The sequence below is a fragment of the Ambystoma mexicanum genome, chromosome 1p (genome assembly GCF_040938575.1).
Source record: "Ambystoma mexicanum isolate Mex_15411 chromosome 1p, UKY_AmexF1_1, whole genome shotgun sequence".
In the NCBI taxonomy this organism is placed as follows: Eukaryota; Metazoa; Chordata; class Amphibia; order Caudata; family Ambystomatidae; genus Ambystoma; species Ambystoma mexicanum.
In genome coordinates, this window is record NC_090921.1 from 400,767,183 (window position 1) to 400,791,838 (window position 24,656).

Consider the following 24,656-nt stretch of genomic DNA (forward strand, 5'->3'; position numbering starts at 1 on the left):
GGCAGGGGACAGGGCCTCGCCTATTCAGCCTTAATGGTGGCGCTGCCCCTTGCCAGCTGCGTAGGGGCAGCGTCACCATTAAGGCTCAAGGGATGAGGCCGCTGGAAGCTGAGGCCGTTTTCCTGAAGACTGAAACTCCACGAGTTTCAATCTCCAGGAAAACGGCCTCAGCTTCCAGTGGCCTCGCGTTTTCTCCATAATGGTGGTGCCGGCCCACGGGCATCTCCTGCTTAAAGGGATGCCTCGGAGGTGCGGCACCACCATTACGGCTGAAAGGCATTTTTTTCTGGAGCCTGAAGCTTTCGCACACGAGCGAGAGCTTCAGGCTTCAGAAAAAAATCCTTTTCGTGTAGTGGCCGGGGCTGGCAGGGGAGATTAGTGGGCCCCACAGGGCCCCACCTCAAAGGAAATTTCGGAGCCTGCCGGGGCTGAGCCCCGGCAGGACCCGTCGCACTTAAAGCCCTGGCCGGCGGTAAAAGGCAATGTTACCGTTGCGGGCGCTTATTTTTCTTTCTTTTTTTAAAAGTATTTATTTGATCGGACGGCCACTACCAACCCTGCCCCTCTAGACCACGCCCCCTCGGCCCCCTAACTCCTCCCCCACCCCAGCACTTGTGGGATCCCCCACCACATTTTTTCCATTTCCACCACTGTGTATGTGTATCAAATTATGTCAGTGAACCCAAAGGAAAGGTGAGTACAATGTATACAAATATGAGCATATACAGGGAAGGTATAGTAATAAAAATAAAACTATGAGAAAGTGCTGATAATTCTAATGATTATCTTCATGCACAGAAAGGATTGCTCTCTTTCAAGCCTGTGTCTTCTGCTATATATATGTTTCATATGATATGACTTGACCCTAAGTCTACAAATATAGTACCTTTTCAATTTTTACTTCATGACTGTTACTGAAGAAAACTATTTGGCTTAGATATGTTAATAAAGGAAAAAAAGGGAGAGCCAGCCATGTGATGTCATCAGTGATGTCATCAATGACATTTGTGATGTCATTTTTGGTGTCCTGGGTATTAGTGTTAGCAGTGCACGGTGGCGCGAGTTATGGTTGCTTAGCTTACCATAACTTCCGAATTTCAGGGGTTTTTCGGTTTTACTTTAAACCATAACGTCCCTTTAACAACGTTTTTTTACTGAATTTGATAGGTTTTTAGTAGCGCAACTTAACCATAACGTTCCTTTAACAAAGTTTTCTCACTGGATATATATATATATATATATATATATATATATATATATATATATATATTTGAAGCAGTCTGCAATGCTTGGATATGTGTGTGGCTGTTCGAAATCTTTTACATACTCTCCCTAAACTTACCACAGTAAATGTGGTGCGATGTCCCACCGCAAAATGCAATCAAAGGTGCAAATTCTGAACACGTGTCACTTTTATTGAAGGTATCGTTTATGTTGTTAAGTGTTATAGATAACATGCAGTCGTTTTTACTGCATAGGTCTGATGTGGACACACCAGATTTGTGTTCCATGTTTTGTCGCCTATAGAGAGCCCCTCGGGGTTCTGGAGGACGCCGGGGAGTGCTCTTATTCAGCACTGAATGTGCTTCAGAAGAAGTGGATACCGCCCTTAAGCGCTATTTGGAGGTGCAGATACTATACCTTCTGTGCAGTAGTTCTGTACGAAACACTTCCCTCTTCAATTCAATACATACACAAATACAAATGCGAGTTTAAACCCACAGCGGCATCGCACAGGGCCTAGCTTTGTAAAGAGCTGTGTGCACTGAATGGTAGCTGTGTGCCTTGGCTTGAGTCCCGCTATGACTGACTCTACGCCAACCCTGCCGTCTGATGCGCGGCCTGCCCAGAACCTGCCAGGTTTCCCTGCTGACCTGCCCACCTCTGTCAGGGCAAATGCTTGAAGGCTGAATGGGGGGGTTGGGGGGGGGGGGTCGGGGGGTGCAAGCCAAATAAGTATATATCTCCATTTGAATAGGTGTGTATTTATTATGTGTGTTTTTGACAACAGTAAGTGTTTCATCAAACAGCAATGTGCAGTGGTCACTTGGATGGCTGCAGCGGGTCCCTAGCGGGGGCTTTATAAATGCTAAACGGGGGCCGCTGCTGCAGAAAGCACATGAATGGGGCGCGTTTGGTGTTCTTTTCCATTTCTATGCGGTAGATGAGAGGCCCTTTGCCTCTGTTGCGTGAGAGGTCCGCCAACCCGCTCAATATTTCCCATCCCACCCCCTAGACAGCAGGTCTGCCTGCACCATGGGGGCCCACTTAGGCACCCGAAAGTGACTCCCCCGAGAGGCATTCATCCTGGCCCCTTTGGAGTGCAGGGCTATGAGTGGGGCCCACCAGGAGGGACCAGCGGGCGAATAAAACTCTCTGACCTTTCCCTTGGCATGACAATGGCGCGCACAGGACAGGACAAGCTCACTGGCACCAGGGCTCCCTTACACCAGAGCCACTGGCTTTCAGCAGCCGGGCCGAGGAGAACAATGCGGGCATCTGACTCAGACACGGAGGGGGTGCATGAAAGCATTGCCCAGTGCCTGTGCTCTGCGCTCACGCAATGGCCTGCGGCTCCGGGTAACCCGGTGTTCGCTGACTGCAGAGGGTGGCTGTGCTCACTGGATTCCAAGGCAAGTCCCGTCTCGGAGTCCTAGGCCGCAGTGAGTGACGCAGACGTGGCGTTATGATGTCATGGATTTCTTTCCTTTGTTCTATCGCCTCGGAAGTGACAAGTAAGTGTGGGCCCGCTGCCGCCGCCACCAGACTGGTCCTCTCCTGGGACTGAGAACCCTGGATTGGTCTCGCTACCACCCCACAGCCTGCTGCAAATATCAAATACGACTGCCAGGCCCACTCGGACAGCCCACCCCCTGCTTACTTCTGACAGAATCTACAGGGTCTCCAGCTTTACTCCTGCGCTCTCCTTGCTACTGCGGCCTGAAGAAGTCGCCTTCACATATGGGACCCGGCAAATCACCAAATAAAAAACCTGAAACGTGTTCCTGTCCCAGGCCTTTCCTTCATATCCCCTCAATGTTTTCCTACCCACACCACTTACACTGCAAGGCTGCACCGTGCAGAGAAGAGAATCCAACGGGTGTCATCAGGGTCAGACTGGGTCACACAATTGTCTCGGGAGCCAATGAAAAAGTGGCCCACAGTGGCAAATGGCAATCCATTCCTTTTGTGACATAATGTTTGAATAGTAACTAAGGGGAGTTTTTTGATAACTTGATGCAAATTGTGCATTTTAAAGAATATTTATTCAGCAGCACTGGTCAAAACTACTAGCCACATAGTGAAGTAACTCATCAAAATGGCCCATGTTGGCCAAAAAAGTGGCTCACTTTGACGGTTGACCCAATAAACTGGGCCACACCAGAATTTTGCGTTTTTGGTTCAGCCAATGGAATCATACCTGTTAATGAGTAGACGTATACCATAGGAATCCATTAGTAACTGCTGCCTGAAAAATGTAATTTGCTGGCAGCATTTACTTTTTTTGCAAAGCAGAGCATAAAAGTAAAGTGCAAAGGAGATTTCGTCTTATTTAACTCTTTACTTTTGCACTCCACCTTGACAAAGTTGAAAATTGCATGCATGAGACCCCACAGCACATACGTGCAAACGTTTCTTGTCCCCTGCATGCAAGTTGCATTTTTCAGGCATGCAATTTGCATTTTTTCAAAATCAACTTCCGGTGCACCAGTGGTCCATGGGTGAATATCGGTTACTAGACCATCACTCAGCCCCACACCTCTAGTACACCAGAAGGTTATCCACAGATTGAAAACACAAGCAAATTATAAACCTCCTTGTCCAATTTTGGTAATGTGGACGGAACAGCAGGCTTATCTCTGTAAGGTCGTGGATCGTTGGCTTGTTGCGCCACAGCGAAAATAGAATTATTACCGAATGATAAAAGGGACTATCCAGTCAAGGTTGTATAAAAATATCTACTTCATTATTATTCAAAAGACAGTTCTAGCACATTACAAAATACAAACTACCGTGTAAATGAATGCAGAGGGCAGACAGTTTCAAGAAGGAAAATGAATGCACTCTGTATACTGACAGGAGGGTAGTGGGTAGAGTAATTAATCACAATAGTTCAAGGATACTTGGTTTCAGCACAAGGGAGCAATGGGTCGTAAAATGTCACTCTGGGCTTTCGGAGAAGGACCAGAGGGACAGAACCACAATGTACCATGTGCTTGTAGAAATTCTTGGTGCTCAACAGGGTCGAGTCGGTTTCAGGGCGCTTTGCAGCTCCTGCAACAGAGTTCAAGATGGGACACAGCTGTGGGTATCAGGCCGGCGGCAGGCAGTTCGGCGAGTGAGGCTGGACGGACGGCTGTAGGCTGGTCTACATGGCGGCTTGAGGTCAGGAATCGTCTCAGTGCTGGTCAGTGGGTCTGAAGCATTGGGCGAGGCGCCTCGGACAACGTTAGCGACTGCGATGTGACAGCATTCAGCGGTACAGTCAGTTACAGCTTGAGGGGCTCAACTGGCTCTAAAATCTCCTTTAAGGCGAATGCTGGTTGATGCTTGTCGATGCACTCCTCCGAGCTTCTTCACTTTAAGGCGGACGGCCCAAAGCTAAGAGAGTGTTGCAGGCAATGACCTTGTCCTTAGTTTGGTTCAGAGACTCTCTGGCACTTCCCACCTAGGAAGCTTGCTGGCAGAGCCAAGCAGGGCACGCTGTGTGCTGGCTTGGTACCGATTCTAGAGCTGCTGGAGGGTCCTCTGGATTCAGTATCTCCCTCTGTTCCCTGGGAGATGTTCAGGGTAGGGATCTTGTTTCCCTCTTTGAAAATCCTGTCCGTCCTTCACTGGCGAAAGCTGTAAAGCATACTGCACCTTCAGCCAGGGTCCAAATGAGTTCTTCTTGTTAGTCCTTGCAAAGTCTTCAGATGATCTGCCAAATGAGGGGCTCCACCTGCTTTTGAAGCCAAAAGGGTGCCAGAGATTGGTGTAGGCAAAGCCTACCTTATTATACCAATCCTGGGTCCCCACCAACAATCTCCTGTATGCGTGAGGTCATAACCAGAGTGATTTGCAACAGAAATGGTTAAGGGGTGAAAACATGCAATATTAAGTTCCACCCATCTTCCTGTCTGTTGTGGATCAAAGGGTCTCTCTAGTTAATGGAGCTCTCTGTGGTTCCTGATTAAAGCGGCAGGTCTCCCTTGAAGTTGCAGAGAGAACAATTTTCTGTTTCCATCAATCCACCTACTTGTACCTTCTGAATGGGATCCCCCTACGGGGGTTGCCTACTGTAAACACATAGTCCCAGGCATGACAGGTCACTGCCCTTGATACTGAGAGGTGGGAGCTGGTTTCAGGTTGACACAGTGCATATCAAAGGTTTTGGGGGTTTTCCTGTCTTTTGTTAGTCCTGTGACCAGGCCTCCTGTGGGCCTGTTTGAATTAACTTTGATTAGTGTGCGAAGCTGGCACCAGTACCTAACAAAGGACAGGGTAGATCCATGGAGCCTTTGTTAGTTAATTAGAGTGGCCATGGCATGAGGAAGGTTTTGCCCTCCCCTTCTTGAGATACCTTGATATACTCTTGGCTGTTAGATCGCAAGTAAATATGACAGGTGTGATGGCGCCTGTAGGTTGTGTCCACCCAGAGTATACAGGTCTATGTGTATGTCGTGCGGTGAGTATACGAAAATGTGTGCGGATTAGCCCCACACATTTTCCACAGGTTGATCTACCATCTTTCAATTTCATTTAAAATTTCAAAAAGCCCAGGCGAGCGCACACCCACCATGCAGATGGTCGAATTCCTCACAAGTGGACAAAGGTGGTAGGAGCTCATCTCCCTCCAAATCGTAATTTGATGCTGGGGAACTGGTATGCTTGCACTCAGGCATAGCCAGATCCACACCATCATTTGCACGGAGGAGTGCAAATGTGCAGGACAAAAGGCGGCATAAACGCGTGTATGTAGTCTTTTGCCCTGCCATTTTGAGAGTTTACTTTTTTATAATAATTGTAAAGCAATAGACTGGGCACAACAAGTTGAACAAATAGTTTATTGCTTGTAGGGATAAGCTGGGTAGTAGAGACCCCCAACCATCTGCACAAGTAGACTGACTCCTCAAAGAATAACATTCTAACACAAAGCTTCGGATTGCTCTGATGTCATCAATAGCTAGGATTCCATCAGTAGAACAAGGAATGGGAATCAGATAACACATTGACATATAATAGAAAAGACATCAACATAACACACCCCCCTCCCTTATCTGAACACCAAATTTCTATTTACACAAAACAATTTATAATACATGTAATTCGAACGAGGACATTATATAGAGAAAAAGGCGTCTGTTTGCTCAGCAATTTTACCTCCTCACCTTCGCAACCCTTGACAGGCTCAAGACCTGTCCACTCTCCAATTTCACAGAACGGTCAGAAACTTGTACAACCTTAACCGGATCTGAATACAACGGTTCACCCTTTTTCTTTATAACAGCTTTCCTTATTCTAACTAGATTGCCCACTTCAACTATAGTCTTCTTTCTTGGACATTTCTCATTAACACTCTCAGCACACTTCCTCTTTCGTTCATCCATATTCCTTTTCACTTCATCCACCACGTCATCCGTTTCTCTGGCCCGGCCTAACCAAGCTGGGGATAACATCGTGTTACTCCTCCGTCCTCTCATTAATTCAAATGGACTCACTCTTGTTTCGGCATTAGGAGCCATCCGCAACGCATACATTTGTTCCTTTAACGCCACTTTCCTGTCCAACCCACTCGCATTGGCATTCCTAATACCTTCCATTATATAGTGGTTGACCCTCTCGATCATACCATTGGCTTGAGGGTAATACAATACAGTCTTTTTATGCTTGATTCCACATCTGTACATGTACTCTTGAAAGAAACCTCCAGTAAACGGTGGACCGTTGTCCGTCAACACACTTCTTGGTAAGCCCTCTCTCTCAAATATCTCTTCCGGAAATGCTACAATAGATTGACCCGTGACTTCTCTCAATATTTTGAACTCCGTCCACCTTGAAAACATATCTACTATGGCCAACACAAACCTACCACGACCTCTGCCCATATCCACTGGGCCTAAGATATCCATGGCAAGGTCTTGCCACACACCCTTAGGACCTTCAACTCCTTTCACAGGTTGCACTACAGCAGATATGTTCTTCCCTGACTTTATGCAGTCTACACATCCTCCCACTGTTTTCTCAATCTCGCGGTCCATACCCGGCCACCAATAATCGGCCTTAATTACTCCCTTGGTTTTATACGTACTAATATGGCCTTGATGCGAAATAGCAATTCGTTTTTTTTCTAAAACATACTGGAACAACAAGCTTATACCATCAATATATTAGACCATTCTTCACAGATAATTCCTCTCTCACCTCCCACAAAGCCCGCTCTTCTCCAGATAACAATCTTTTCTCTGGCCAACCATCCTTGATAAAATTGGTTATCCGCCTCCACATTTCATCAGACAACAATGCTTCAACCCATTCTTCTTTGTGAAGTACACCTTCCACTGTAGCAAATACCATACTTTCAACTTCAACAGACTCCTTCTCATCTTCTTCATCACTAATCCTTACTCTAGATGCATGATCGGCCTGCACATTGTCCTTACCGGCTACCACTTCAATGTTAAACTTGTGACATTGCAATCTTGTCACCCAACAGGCAACTCTCCTTGAAACTTTGTCCAACCGTTTGCTTTCAAATATAGCCTTCAGTGGCTTGTGGTCTGTTCTTAACACAAATTCCTGACCCCACACAAAGGTTTTCAGTTTTTCTATACCCCAATGGCATGCCAAAGCCTCTTTTTCCAAAACCGAGTAGTTCAATTCAGGACCTCTCAACATGCGCGAGGCATGTAACACCACGGATTCTGCACCATCCATTCCCACTTGTGACATAACCACTCCAATACCAGTTTCACTCGCATCAACAGACAAGATTGTCTTTTTTTTAGTATCATACATGGCTAAGGGTTTTGCCATATCAATCTCAGACTTAATCTCAACAAATTCCTTTTCACACTCTGCATTCCAATCAAATTCCACTCCTTTTCTCAACAATGCTCTCAGCAAGGTAACCTTATCCACATATTTTTCAATGACACGATGGTAAAACTCTATTGTCCCCAAAAATGAACGTAACTCTGCCTTATTCTTTGGAGACTCCAGTCTTTTAATTCCATCTACCAACACTTTTTTGGGCCTTAAACCTTCCTCCGATATTTCGTGTCCTAAATACTCTACTACTTGAGTAGAAAAGACACATTTCTCACTTCGTAAGGTAATACCTCGTGTTCTGAAAATTTCTAAAACCTTATTGAGTTTCCTTTTTAAATCTTCTTCAGTACTGCCACAAACCAACACATCATCCTGGAAGCACCAAACATTGTTAATACCTTTGAATAATCCATCCATGACTTTTTGGAAAACTGATGAAGCTGATATTAATCCGAAAGGCATGCGCCGAAACTGGTAAATGCCTTTGTATGTGATAAAAGCCGTCAGTTTTCGTGACTCTGCATCAAGGTTAATCTGATGATAGGCGCTCGCCATATCCAATTTGGCAAAGTATTTGGCATTTCCTATCCTAGACAGAAGTTCTCCCATATTTGGAAGGGGATGGCGGTCAGCAACCACACATCGATTCAATTCTCTTAGATCTATGCATACTCTCAAATCCCCACCGGACTTTTTCACAACAACCATGGGGGAAATCCATTCAACCGCCTTCGCTGGTTCAATAATGCCAGCTTTCTCCAGTTTCTCCAACTCCACTCTCACAGCATCACGCAATGACATCTAAGTTTTGCCGCCACTGGCCTGGAACACTCCTTCAGCACAATTTTGTGAATCATCCCTTTCAAACACCCAACGCTATTATTAAACACATCTGGATACTTGGCAATTCAACTTTTAGAACTATCATCCAAACTACAGTCCATGGATAGTTTTTCTACATTTAACACTTGTTCTTTACTATTGGGATCTAATTTAATACATAGTCCCCTTTGTTCTCTCCATCCCAACAGCGTCTCACCCTTCTTGGTGATATATATTTTTCCGCGCGTAACCCTGTCTTTAAATTTACAAGTTGCAAGACAACATCCTACCACATCGATCCTACTGCCACTATAGCCCCCAGGTGTCTTGTCTGACGGGCTTAAATCGTCCATCCTACCTCCCAGCACATTTTCATACACCGCCTTTGACATCAAAGTGATTTTGGAACATGAGTCCGCTAGCATTTTAACTTGGCAACCATTCACTTCCACCCAAGCTGAAGGATGCTCGCATTCATCCATTCCGGAACATTGAACCATATTCACAGTAACAATTTCATTTTCTGAACCTTCATATTCATCTGAGGATGGCCCATCTGGCTCCTCAACCAACATAACGCTCCTCCCAGCACCAACACTGTAATTGGCACAACAATTTGCAAAATGTCCCCATCTTTTACAGATGTTACATATAGCTCTTCTTCCAGGGCAGATCGGAGAATTAGATAGGTGGCGGGCACTCCCACACCTAAAACACAGGCGCTCCTGTCTACTTTTTGCCACTTGTACATTTTCTTCTTGCACAGATTTATTTGCTATTTGGTTACCATTACCACCCTTGCTTTGATACATGTCAGTTGATTTGGCCGTTTTGCCCTTCTTTTTCTTTTGGTATTTTGCGGTTTCTTTCCTCTTGTCACCTACTTTCAAGACCTCAACCTGTTTGACAGCTTTGGATTCTTTCACAGCAAGTTTTGCCACACATTTCAAAGTATGCTCAATTCTTTTTGCAATCCCAATTACTTCATCTAAGCAAGGATCATCTTTTAGCCACACTTCCTCTCTGATCCTGTCATTGGAACAATGTAACATGAACTGATCTCTAATATGTTCATCCAGACTTACACCAAATTTGCAGTTCAGCGATAAATGCCTAAGCGCAGTGATGTGTTCCTCTACAGTTTCACCCTCATGCTGAGATCTCACACCAAAGTGATAGCGTTCCAACGCAGTACTTATCTTTAGTTCAAAATGTTTATCCAGTTTTGCCAATGCTGCATCAAAGTCATTCATACCTTCCTCAACATCCAGTTCGCTCAATTCAGGTAAAGTTTCAAAAATTCGCTGCCCCTCATACCCCAGAAGATGCATAAGCATAGCCAACTTTCTTTCTACTGACATGCCATTGCCACATGTGGCTTTCACATTATGGAGAAAACCTTTTTTCCAGGGCCCCCATTTAATTCTCGGGGGACCCGGGGTCGGTAAAAACATCTGGGGACCCGGGATTCCGGATAAAGCCATGGTGCCAATCCAAGTCTGTAGTGCTCTCCGAAATCAGCTACCAATCCACCAAAAGCGAAAAACAGAATGTCACTCACTTGCCACCTGCAGCCAATGTTTCAAAATATAAGCGCTCACCTCCTGTAAAAACACTGCTCTCCTCTTAACAATTCCACCATGTGATATCAAAACCAAACATGCGCAATATTGCTTGCAGGTCTCCAGAAGGTAAGCTCAGAGAAGGTTCAGCGCACTTTCCCTTCAGTCCAACGTTGTAGGCCAGGTCGGGGGGGCAGCTCCTCACCCGTAGGCCTGGCGGTTGGAGGTCTCAGTCCGGCTCCAGCTCCTCAGCTCCGGATAACTACTCCCACTCCAGCTGCTGCTTTCCTCTTGCAGCACATCCCATCCTCGTCGCCAATGTAAAGCAATAGACTGGGCACAACAAGTTGAACAAATGGTTTATTGATTGTAGGGATAAGCTGGGTAGTAGAGACCCCCAACCATCTGCACAAGTAGACTGACTCCTCAAAGAATAACATTCTAACACAAAGCTCAGGATTGCTCTGATGTCATCAATAGCTAGGATTCCATCAGTAGAACAAGGAATGGGAATCAGATAACACATTAACATATAATAGAAAAGACATCAACATAACAATAATATAATAATAACATATATCATTTTAACTGTGAAGGCTGCCCGACATGTGAGCTTGTTAGGCAGTATTTATTAGCAACCGTTCACGCTGCCTGCCATGCGAGTATGTCATGCAGCGTCTACAATGGATCCTTATGGGGTCCGTCCTGCTTTTTACTGATGCATAAAGCCAGCGGATTCCATAGGAATCTCCAGCATTTGCACTAACATGAAAATGCATGATGGTGTAAATGCTGGAGCAGTTCTATGGTCAAGTGGATTGAAGGGTGTACAAACACAGATTGTGTTCCGCCCTTACACTCTACCATACAAATGCTCGAAAATGTGGCGGCCATGAAAGAAAGGCGTAAAACCTGCATGCAAGGCGTTTACGCCTTTCATTCATGCTATGCCACTCTGGAAATAATTAGCTCCCTAATGTCCTTCTGGTAGATCTCGGGCACACCAGGGCATTGAGAGGGGGAGGGTCAATATATAAGGCATCAGCCTAGCCTGGTACACCCTTGTTGTTCCTGTTTCACCTGGACCCTAGCACATGCTCCTAGACCACCATCATAAGCTTCTTTGGGGCAAATTTGATAAAAGGGACCCTGGATTTGAAAGCGACATCTTAATGTCAAATGTATTGCCTGATTAATTGCCCCTTTGGTCAGGCTGTGGCTTAGTGCTGCATCTGCCATGGAGGTGCTATCAGCAAGTACTGAGACAGTAGGTACAATTGGGCAGGTTTAGTGGTTATGGCCCATTCCTCCACACGATCCCACTAACCCTAAATCTGATCTCAAAAGCCACTCCCCCTTCCCCTGGGGTTATGCATATAGCTTTATCCAGTGGGGTCCAAAATCAAAACATTTCCCTATATTTCCTAGGTCTGGAGTTGGAATAGTAAATTATTCCATCATAGAATATTTAAGGGGAAAGGACTGAGATATCTCCAGCGTTATTTATTTACTCTTCACATTTCAGTTGATATCGAGTCCCATGAGGGCACTAGTGAGAGCTCATGACCTACAATCTTCATCCCATGTTTACCCAGCACCATTCTTGGATGCAGATCATTTGCGATATATGTTTTTGTTAGAGTGTGTGCGTCATCAGTAGATATCATGGTTGCTTGTGTAGAATGGGACATTGGTAGATAAAGTGGCAATGTTAGGTTTTGCATTCTAACAGAAATTTTACAGGCAAAGTCCTCGGCTTCATTCGTAGTAAAAGCCGGTCTGGCTACTTCCGAATAAAGAGCAGGTGGCTTTATTTTAACTGGAGGTGTCACCATTGCTGGAATACATGATTCTGGAAGATAGCTAGGTGTTTGAAATGTTTCTTGCTCGAAGGAATGAGTTATGGAGACAAGACCATTTTGCATGGTAAGGTCAGAAAGTAACGGTGTAAGCGGCTGTTCATTAAGACAAGTCTTGTGGTTAACTATTGCTAGAGACCGCCCGGTAGGCGGAGCAGGGCAGATTAATGCAGTCAGAACACTCGGATCGCTGTTCACTAGGAAATTACGAATATCGGTGGCAGAGGTAGTTGATTTTCGAGAGATTTCTGCCTTCAATGCAGAAGGACTGGAAACCAATTTTAAAGGAGGCAAATTTTGTGTGACATGATTAGGAGGACGGGACATACCTGAGGTTAGCCGAAACATTTTGCTCACACACCAACTAATCCCGGTACAATAAAGTCCAGAGTTTTGTTTTAGTTTTGAGATAGGGTCCCAAGCGGGAAGCAACAATTAAGAGTATGCAACTCTATGCGAGAAAATAGCGAGTAATTTACTCAATATCGTAGGCCTGTAAATAGAGTAACCAATTGAGCTGGCAAGAGTTCAACTAGCCCTGAATAACTGAGTCACTGAGCCGCGGTGCAGCGTTCTGCAGTCAGTACTCAGCAGGCACCCCTGCTGGGTGCGCGCGCTGAAGCGCTTGGCGCCTGTTTATGTAGTCAATGTGGATGTGGTTTATGGGTCTGTAAGAAAGATAATGTATTTTAAGTATTTATAGTTTGTATAGGTTGAATTATAAAATAAAATTCAATAAATTGGGTTATATACCCATGAAAGTCCACAGGAGAGAAATAAATGAAATTCCAGGAGTAGGAGAAACAGCGTTCTTGAGCGCGATGAGCTGAATGAAGATCGTACTGTGCAGACGTGCAGTCAGCACTCAGCAGGTACGCTTGATGGGTGCGTGCGCTCTGGTGCACGTGGCGCCTGTTTATGTAGCCACTGTGGGCGTGGTTTATGGGTCCATGAAAGTCCACAGGAGAGAAAGAAATGAAAGTCCAGGAGTAGAAGAAACAGCGTTCTTGAGCGCGATGAGCTGAATGAAGATCGTACTCTGCAGACGTGCAGTCAGTACTCAGCAGGTACTCTTTGTGATAAATTCTCTGCATACCCAGGAGTTCAAATTTGCTTTTTTTACTCGGTGGAATAGTGTGTTTTTACTAATATTTAGATTTCCTGAATTTCTGTATCTAAGAATGTTATTGTTGTATTGCAACCAAATTGCCGTAAAACCTCTAAATAATGCCTTGTGTCTCCCTGATCCCTCTCCATATAACTCGACTGTCCACCCGCAAGTAAACTAGCCTTTTAAATACATAACTATTAGGACATCTAGAACTCTCATGAACTACCTGTTCTTTTATGTTATCAATATCAATGTTACGTTAATATGTTTTTATATTGCACCAAATCACCCAGGAGTGTCCAGGTATTAGTCTGCTGGAGGATAGAAAATGAAAAGACCCAAAAAGACAGAGAAAAAAAAAATGAATGGGAGAGTTGACCGAATTTCAACTGTGCAAAAATTATATACGGCTGAAAATTTCGACCAACCCTCCCATTCGTTTGCATTACAGTGAAGAAGGGCAGCCGGGACGGGGGGGGTGTCTACCCTGCACCAGTGTTCACTGTAACGTGAGCTGGGGTTGCAGGGGTGACCACTGCTCCCGTCTCAACAAAGTAAAACAAAAAAAGTAAAAGTAGACTCTATGGTGCCGGTTTCCATACACGCAAGTGAAGAGAACCACCGTTGCAGAGGGATGCTGGAGACGGCGGCCCACAAAGCGGTGTTCCGCCCATAGGTAAGTAAGGGTGTGGGGCGTGGCCAGCAGGCATGCAGTGAGGCTGCTTTCCCTTTGAGCTCCCGATTGATCCTGCCATTGATTGCTACGACAGACTCTGCACAGCACTTAACGCCTTCTTCAATGGCATAAACGAAGCTGAGCACAGCCGAGGCTTGTTGGCGGTGTGCAGCGGCGAAATAGGAACTGGAAAACGAGGATACCAGCTCGCTCATGCAGAGACCGAAGGACCAAAAATGACGGACCACAAGTCTGATGCGGGCAGTCTGAACCAGGGCAAGCAATTAACGCAGACGGCCGCCAGTAAGGAAGAGGTAGCACAAGGTGGCCGAGGTGGCCATCTGGCGAGTGTGAGGAACTAGTGGCATGCCGGGAGTGGAGCGGCAGTGCAGGAATGAGGACAGAGAGCGCCTTCCCCCCATACCCCGCAGCGGTGCAGTGATCATCTCCTGAGGTGTTCTGAGGTGGCCCAGGGGGGCGACCGGTGGCTGAGGGACCCCGTGGGGGCAGGCAGTGCATCCCCGTGCAACCGGAGATGACAGGTGGAGCAGAGAAACTGTGAAGAACTGGGAGAGGTGCCACAGGACCGGGACTGCACAGTGAAACCCGGGGGCTGCTGGCCCAACCCCTCTGTGGGGACAGGGTAACTGCCGAGACAGACTGAGAGGAGTCCTGGGCAGGGTCGGATTGGCCCCTCGGCCTTTCAGCCCGTGGCCGGGCCGAAATCGTCCCTGGGGAGTTTGGAAAAAAAAGAAAAATGATTGACAAAAAGATGTTCATCCTTCTTAGGTTGATAAATGAGTAGAAACACAGGTTGGGTGAAATTGTATGCATATTTGTTCTATAAAAAGAGCTTAAGCGTAAGTGCTATACAATAACATATTATCATTTGGCCTTGGATGTCTGCTTGGATTCACAGTAATTTAATGTACTTAGGAACAATGCTATTTGATGCCACTTCCTGTTTTGTCAAGGGCTAAACGGTTGTGTTTCATCGCTTCCCAGGATGCCACTTTGGGGTGGGGTCAAATGACATCACTTCCGGCGATGTCAGAGGTCAAGTGTCGTGAGGCGAGGCGTGGGCCACTTTTTCTTTGGGTGATCGGGCCTTTTTCTTGTCCCAGTCCGACCCTGGTCCTGGGACATGACAATGAGACAGCACTGGCTGGGAACAGTGCTAATAAAGGGACGCAGGAGGTGCTGGGGAGGCCCAGATCTGGACGAGACCTGCAGGGGACTGGTAAAGCCACGGAACAGACCTGAAAGAGCCGTGGTGGCCTTGAGCACCTCGAGCTCACGCAGTGAGTACAAAAACAGCCGTGATTTATACAAGGACACAGCCGCTGACACTCGGAATGTTGCTGGCACACATACAGTGGTACACAAGCCTGGTTGAGGAGCAGCTCAACGCCTGGCCAGTTGGGACTGGAAGCACGGGCAGTTCATTTCTGAGACAAGGCTTATGGGTGGTCCCTAACAACCGTGCTATAAGCGCATAATTCGGCAGTTGGAGAGGGGGCCAGAAAGCAAATTGAGTGGGATCTTGTGGAGGGAGAACCAAGGAAATCCTGCCACAGGAACACGCTGGGGCTGACGTAACATAGCCAGGAAGCAAGGCCTCCAGGAAATGCGACAAAATAAAAGACAGGCAATACAGCTGGAAAAACTGCAGTGCAACTGACAGGGCCTGAATGCAGGAGCATACAATAGTGGAATAGCTAATCAATAGGTGGGGTGCAGCACCTGGATGGCCCCAGGAACCTGGAATATTGTGCAAGCATAACTCTCTGTTGGTCCTGGTGCGGTTACCTGGGTGGGCGCTGGTGCTGTGAGACCTCAAGGAGGAGAGGGAGGTTGCTCTCGGTGCCAGAGCAGTTGATCATCTTCGGAGCCAGGGCATTAAATGTCGCCAGGAGCCCTGCCTTGGGGCCAGGGTGGTCCAGAGCCTGCGAGCACAGTCACAACAGCATACAGTCAAAAAGCAGTTGCAAGGGGGCAAGTCAGCACAAATGCCAGACAAACAGCAATGCAGCAAGGTGAAGCAAACTAGCATGGAGGCATTTGTCAAGAAAGATGCAGAGAAGGGCTCAGGGTCAGAGAGGGACAACGGAGGAGAGGAGAGGAGGTGACATCACGTAGCGATGCACAAGACGAGAACCACATTGTAGCAGCTATCGTCTCACTGAAGGCATGCCTGGAGCAAAAGGTGGATGCAGTCATAGTTTATGTTGGACTACTGAGACAGGATATACACTCCTTGGCTTGACCGAATAGGAACGGTGGAATACAGGTGCAGGGAAAATACTACCAATGTAACTGCCACCCGCGTGCAGGTGTCTGCTCTGGAGGACAGGATGCATGTACTGGAATACCGGGTGGAGGATGCGGAAGGCAGCGCCTAGCATAACAATGTCAAGATCCTGGGGCTGCCGGAGGGTGATGAGGGCAACGACCCGACTACGTACGTGGAAATCATACTCTTGCAGGAAGTAGGCCCTTGCGCACTGACCAGGGTTTCACGGTGGAGAGGGGCCACAGATCCCTGGCCCCCAGGCACCCAATGGGAGCTCCACCAAGGCCAATAATAGCGAGGATTATGAACTTCAAGGACCGAGAGCGGATACTGGTGCTCTCTAGGGCAGGTGGGAGCATTGTTCAAGCGACGGCGAAACTCGCCATCTATCCGGACTACACCATGTTAGTGCAAAGGAAGAGGGCTATGTTTGGCCCAACTAAGGAACAACTGCAGAGAGCTCAGGTACGATACATGCTAGTATATCTGGCAAAACTCAAAGTGATCCACAACAGGAAGTCACTCTTTTTTGAGGACAGAGAAGCTGCCCATACCTGGATGGACTCTAAGGGAATTACACAGCTCCTTGGGAGGAGAAACAGAGCTCCATGAAGACACAAGTAAAGAAGGCGCTACTCAATCGGCACCATGACTGTTTAGGCACCAAGTGAGAATATATATGTGGCAGCAGACACACTAAGACAACGAAGGGAAAGTGGACAGCAACCCATGCGGGCTGCTGCGACGCCCCGCTTGCCAATTTGTTCCTGATGCTCGTTTTATGGCATCTCGCTGCTGTGCGACTCCCAGGTGGCGAAGGGGGAGAGTCTGGAAAGCAGTGATGCCTGTGCACACGTTCTGATGCAGCGCATTTTACTTTTTTGGTTTTATGTTTGGTTTGGGGAAGGGAGAGTGTGGGTGCAGCAGGTTGCTCCGCAGCAGAAGGCATAGGGGAAATTATGTTGGTGGTGGCCACATGTTTGGGGTTTATTCTGTTGGAATTCGGGGAGACCAGGCTAGAGCTGTAGAGAATAGGAGGGAGACGAGAGGGAGGCAGGGGGGCATAAGGTTAAATGGCGGGAGATATCACTTTAGCCTCGTGGAAAGTATCATGCTTAAATGACTTTGTGAAAAGACTCAGAGTACATACTTACCTTACGAGGAAGAACATGCAGAGAGCCTTGCTGCAGGAGACACACTTGACCTCAGATAGGCAGATGATGCTTGGTAGGAAATGGGGGGGCACTCTAGGGCTCCACTTACTCAAGGTATGCTCGGGTTGTGCTCATATGGATAGCGTCAGGGGTCCCCTTCAGACTCATAAAACTTAAGCATGACAATGAGGGCAGAATGGTCCTGGCACATGTATTCATTGAAAAACCGGGAAGTATGCATTATCACTACTTAAGCACCCAACAGTGACGCCACAGCCTTCTTCCGGTCCCTTTACCATAGGCTGGCAGTGTTCCAGGGAGCCACATGGGTGTGGGTGGGAGACGTCAACTGCGCACTTAAACCCACTTTGGACAGGTCGGACACTAAATACAACAGACCTTCCCTCCCTGCCAGAGTACTGGGCGGGGTGCTAAGAAACCTAGGGCTGGTAGACCTATGGAGAGGCTTGCATGGCCAGGACAGGGGCTACTCGCACTATGCGGCGCCTTCTGAAGTATATACACGACTGGATTACCTCTCCACTGGGCGAGACTCCTCGGGAGAATTTGTCAAGGCAGAATACATGGCTAGCGTCCTCTCTGACCGCGCCCCACTGCTGGTCATCTAGCAGAGATGCTGCCCCAGGCCCCGGTCCCTACATGGTGCCTTCGGGAAGAGGCCTTGCTGGATGATGAGTTCAGGAAATACCTAGGAGAGAGGATAGGGGAGTATTTCGAATTAAATACAGGAAGAGTGGGAGAGTGAGGCACACTGTGAAATGAATTTGAGGCGGTAGTGCGGGGGGCGGCATTCAGAAAGATGGGTGGGCTCAGGAAGGAGCTCCTAGAGTCATTGGAGAAAGTGGAGGCTGAAATAGAATGGCTTGACGCAAACGTTGAAAGGGTGGAAAATGCTGAGAGATGCCTACTGGTGCTGAGGCAGCTTTGTATCAAAGATTGGGACAGGCTAGCGAAGTTGGACTATGCTAGGTATACTCAAATAATACATGCTGAGGGGGACACGTCGGGCAAACTGCTGGCATGGTTGTGCAAAAGGGAGGAACCCAGGGTCATGATTAGAGCTATATAGGACAAGGCTGGACACCTCATTACCACCCACAGGAAATGAATGAAGTCTTCTCAGGGTATTACGAAGCATTATACTCCGCAGGACCGGAAATCCGTGGGCCCGGAATTGAGGGCACCCTAGACCAAATAGAACTACCCCGATTAGATGGTATAGAGGCCGAAAGCCTATAAGCTCGACTCACGGAACGGGAGGTTTTGAGATCACTGACAACTGGCAAGACTCCTGGGCCTGACGGCCTGCCGGGAGACTTCTACAAGACTTATGAGGCAGAACTCACACCGAAGCTTCTGGAACTACTCAAGGAGGCATGGGTAAAGAGCATAGTCCCCCAAAGCATGCAGAACCCATGATAGTGCAAATCTTAAAGCCAAGCAAACCTCCTCAGGACTGTGGCTCTTAAAGACCATTGTCAATGATTGACCAAGATTGCAGGATACTCACGACCCTCCTAGCAAACAGGCTAGAGGGAGTAATCAGCTGCCTCGTGCACACTGACGAAATGGGATACATGCCAAACAGAAGCACAGCCTGGAACCTGCGCTGCTTGCACCACATAATAGTCGTCTCTGGAAGCAATCAAAGCGTTCGATTCAGTGAGGTTCAACTGGATGCATGCAACACGGCAGAGGTTTGGAATAGGGGAATTACGCAGATGGGTGAGACTGCTATACATGGGGCCCCTCGCCAGAGTGTGCACTGGACACCAGATATCCTGGGGGTGGAGGTTACAGAGCAGCACAAAACAGGGCTATCCCTTATCCCCAATGACATTCATTTTGGGCCTGGAGCTGCTTGCGGTCTTTTTGCATAAACATTACGAGATAGCAGGGATAATGGTGTGTGGGGCTCGGCACCTCGTGTCCCTGAACGCAGATGACATGTTTATTTATATGCACTCACCGCCAGACAACTTACAGCACATATTAGATGTGATCGACGAATTTGGCAAGATCTCTGGCATCCGAGTGAGCCTGTTTCCGCTCACAGGCCTGAGCTGGGAATAAAGTGGCAAAGGGATTCCTTTAGATACTTGGGGATCATCGTCAAACATGACACAGTCGCAGAGCACAAGCAGAACCCAATCATGGCCCTGGAGAGCGTATATAGATCAATGGATTTTTGGAGCCGTCTTCCTCTGTCGATGACAGGCAGAGAAGCCTTGTTGAAGATGGTGGTGCTGCCCGGCCTGCTATACCACTTCATTAACATTGCATACTACATCCCCAAAATGTTTTTCACAGACTTAGATTCAAAAGTGCGCAGATTCATATGGGGGGGGGGGTTGTAGGACGCGGGTAGCTCTGCGGGTGTTACAGGGGGAATATGATCACGGAGGAATAAAACTGCCTAATTTTGAACTGTACTACCTAGCAGGGCAATTACAATTTGTGACTGGGTGGCTAGCGGATGAGGAAACATTGGCTACTGGGCTACTACAGTACTCACTGGGAGGCTTTTTTCTGAGGGAGGCCCTGTGGGTGCTACACTCACACCCTACGGAAATGCCATGGCTTGTGCAACTGGGTGTTACTATGTAGCAATGAATGTGGAACCTGGTGGGGACTGGGGAGCCATTCTCCCCTAATATTCTGCTGGTCGGTTTCACAGGGCTGGGACGCGACTCTGTGCGGCCGTTCAGATGCAAATGGAAAGCACAAGGGCTCGCCACGATAGGGGTTCTGCTAGAGGAAGGGAAAGTGACAGGCTTTAATACATTGAGTGAATTTACTGGCTTACATAAGGGGCAGTTCTTGATGTTTCAGACACTGATTAAGAATATACAAAGGGAAAGGCCGGACTTCAGAGAGGAGGCTGAGGAAAACCGGGTGCTGGGCACGTTGTATGATATTGCTGAGGGAGGACATGTAGTCTCGAGACTGTACGAATTGTTGTATACACAGGATGCGAGAGGGCACAGACTGAAGGAAAAATGGGAGGTCAATGTAGAGCGAGAGCTCACGGAATGGCGGCGAGCACTGATATATGCTAAAACAGTGTCGGGGAATGCCAGATTTAAAACCACAGAGCTGAATGTGCTGCATAGACTGGATCTGACGCTTCATAGGCTGTCAAGGTTTTGGGATGTGGTGTCTTAGCTGCCCCAGATGCAGTCACGCGGATGCGGACCTCTTACATATGTTCTGGTCATGCTCGATCATTGGCAGATTCTGAGGAAGTGTGGTGGCCTGCACGGCGACAGGGGGAAACGAGGGGTGACCGAGAACGTCACATCCTACGTATGAAAGACCTTGTCTGCATACTTGCCAACCGACATGTAGCTATGTCCTGGAAGGTGACCGGGGGACCCAGGATTGAGGTCTGGGGAGTGGATTTGAAAAGGTGGTCTAAGGCAGAATCAGCCGCTTGGCAAACAGCAGCACGAAGGGGACCTGGAGAGGGACGGGGGATGTGAACTCCTGAATAGCAAAGCTGGGAAGAGATCGTACGAGCACAGATGCAATAAAGGAAGAATTTTTTGTGACAGCTGGGTGCATGCCAGTCCTGTTAGGGGGTGGCCCTGGTTCTACAAACTAGGACCAATGGCCACTTCACTCCATTGCAGCTCCATTTTGTATTTATTTTTATTTATTTATTTCTATAGCGCACCATGGCCTGCAACCATGCCCAATGGTCCCTTTGCACAGGGTATGGCTATTGCCCATGCCGCAGAACCCACCAATTTACCCAAAGTAGCCACACTGAAACCCCAATACGGGTCAGTCGGCTACTGGCCATAGTAATGCATGGAGGAACTGGTGGTGCGTGTTATGACATGCAGCCGTACCTGTGCCCTCCAATGCCAACCAAAGTGGCAACGGGGCTGGCGTGTGGCCAGGTCCAATGGCCACTGTACTCCAACTGTCCACCCAACAGTTCAGACTGCAGGCACCCCAGAATGTTTCTCAAATGCTAGTCAATGGCTTTTATTTTAATTTTGGGACTGCCCCTATAACTTTTCACACCATTGGTGGAACTTTATGCAACTTTCTGAGCAAATTCTGAGTCAGAGTTATATATTTTTGGCAAGTTTCTGGCAGATTTGCCAAATGGTGGCAAAGCAAAAAGCCACCTAAAAAGAGCTCTTCTCAAAGAGCGTGCAACTTAACTATAAACATAGAGTCGCCGACGAGGCATCCATTTCTTCAGCTAAATGTAATGCACGTTTTTATTTTATAAATTGTGTAAATATTCCTGCCATGGTGACCTTGAGATACAGGCACTATTTTTTATATTTAGGGCGCCCGAATTGGGCGCATGTTGGGTACATTCTATTGCCCTCTCTGAGATGTTGACTCTGAAATGCCTTTATTTTATTTTTCACTAAACATCTCGTATTTAATTACATGAATGATACACCTTACTGCCACTATTAAAAAAAAACGTTATTTATCAAACTCGAAACCTTACTATGTCCCACTTTATATGTAAATACATAATTCATCCGTGAGATTAAAAACACGTTCATAATATTCTCTCTCGCTGCACTAGTTTTAAATAAACCCATCTTTGTGGAAAACGGTTTAAAGTGCGTCACAAGACAACCCCAGCCGCCTCGTTCTCGCAGAACCTCCTGCCGTGTTCAGTCAGCTGGGAGACATTCCCCCCCCTACACCATTGATGTTTGCCTCTCAGGCATGAGGGGACGTGAAACATAGGTCCTTTGCATTCTTTAAACAGAATGTAAACACCAGACACATTTACTTTCCAATGGGATCCCTCACTATAAAATGCGAATAGTACCTGCTTAAACATTGAGGGGGCTTAATAGAAATGGCTTGTCACCTCATTGTTGGGATTAAAGGGGAGAATTGTGGCCCCTGGGACACTTTGAAGAGGGGAGCTCAGCGCTCATTACTGTCCCTAATGAGCCCTGGGTCCTGGGAACCTGTTGACGTTGAATTTGTAGCTTGTTTTGCACCTGAATGAGGGAACGATGGTGGGGGTCCTTCTCACCTGAATGAGTCTCGTCCGCACGGCTGGGACTGGCGTCTCCTAACGGGATATTTGGAAATCCCTGCTGGGAGAATGACTAGGCCGCAGCCGCGGGCAGGAGAGGCAGGCGCCGGCTGGGTCTGGCCGTAGCAAAGGGAGCGCCATGGCCTAAGCCCAGGCGCTGCTCGATGAGACGCTAGTTCGCGTGGGAAAGGAGCCTCCGCCGCCGCCGTGGAGAGCACAACGAAACCAAGCCCCCAGGGCTCAGTCACAGACCTCCAGGGAGCAGAGTGAGCCTGCACAAACGAACTGCTCATTTAACGGAATCGCTGTTTCAGCAGGCGATGATTTTGAAGATCATGTTTTCATATATTTGACAAACGTTTAAATCAAATACCGTCTAAATTTCATGTGGGATTGAAAAGCTGTGCTGAAGAAAGTTTTGGAGCAACGCTGTAGAGACAGGTGGGGTATCCAAAGGGTGAACACCCCCCAAATGGGGTTCAGTTGAGAGGTTTGTTTCTATGGAAGTCTTCTTTTATGATATAATATGATATATGTCATTTATAACAGGGAAAACAGCGGGAAGACAAGACAAATGATCTTACAAATGATCTGTCATTCAGATAGTGCAAGTGGGAGGGAGGGGGTTGGGGAAGTGCAATCCGGACCATGTAGCTCTGAGCAAGGGTAATTGGGGCAGCATAGCTCTGAGTAAGTGCAATCAGGACAGCTATCAGGACAGTGTAGCTCTGAGTAAGTGCAATCAGTATAGCGTAGCACAGAGTAAGTGCAAGGAGACAGGCGATTGAAGGGTTGCAGTTACAGCCAAAGCTGTCTACATTTGTACAAGAGAAACCCAGGGAATTACGTCACTGACTGCCTACCCCTTTTCTGGCAAGACTCTGTCCACCCACATGGGGCCCAAACGCAACACATCTGTTGATTCTGAGGTCGCCATTTAAGGGAAACGCAATATTGTGGATGGCTTAAATGCAGGGCTGGTCATTGGGCCGGCCCTCTCCGGATCCGAGATTCGGCACCAGATGTGTAGCCGGATCTCGGGATCCGGCCACAGTCAGCCGCCCCAAACCCCTGCTCTGCGATGGGGAGAAGAAAAAAATAAAAAAGCGCACGCGAGCAAACTGTAACTTCCTCTGGTGACCCCATGCAAGAGGTGACAAGAGGAAGTTACAGTCCTCAGCCACGACCCTGGCTTATTTATTTATTTATACAATGTTTGCTGGATACATGGATCCGGATTACTTATTTATTTATGCAATGTTTGTCGGATACCTGTATCTGACAAACATTGGGCCTCATTATGAGTCACCCGGTATGGAAATAACGGTGGCGGTAAACCCGCCGCCACCGTTGTTTCCATACTGGGTGATCTCGAGTCCTGCAGGCTGAGGTGTCATTCCCGCCAGGTCTGACCTGGCGGGTTTAACAGTGCCCGCCTGCAGGAGGACGTGGAAACACCGGCACCATCATGAGATGGTACCGGTGTTTCCATGGTTCCCATTCCCATTGAGTCCTATAGGATTTACCGAATTCCGCCTACGGAATTCCTGGGTCACCGGGGTTGTAATGCCCCGGTAATTCCAGGAATCACGGAGGCGGAATGGTATTACGAGTCCGGCGGTAACCGAGCCGGAAAAAACGGCAGGTTACGCCGGACTCGTTATGAGGCCCATTGTATAAATAATTACCTCTATTGACATCACACACAATGCAGCCACCCAACTGCTTTCAGAGGGGAGCTGCAGGAGCTGTGCCGGGTGTGGTTCAAGTAAAGGAAAACGTTGCTTACGGCAAACATAAATCACTGTTTGAATAGTACCCAAGGGGAAGTTTTTTTTTTTAATAAAATGGAATGCAAATTGTGCATTTTAAAGAATATTTACTCAGCAATACTGGTCAAAACTATTTTCCACATAGTGAAGTAACTAATCACCAGTGGCATCGAAGTAGTTTAAAGTGGAATTGATATATAGTTTGGAAATGAAGCACCATGAAAGAAATAGTGCTGTTTTTAACTATTATTTTGGACATTTCTTTGATTGGAGATCAACTCCCAGCTCCACCACCCTCAAACCCTGCCTCCTCGGACACGCCCCTCCGA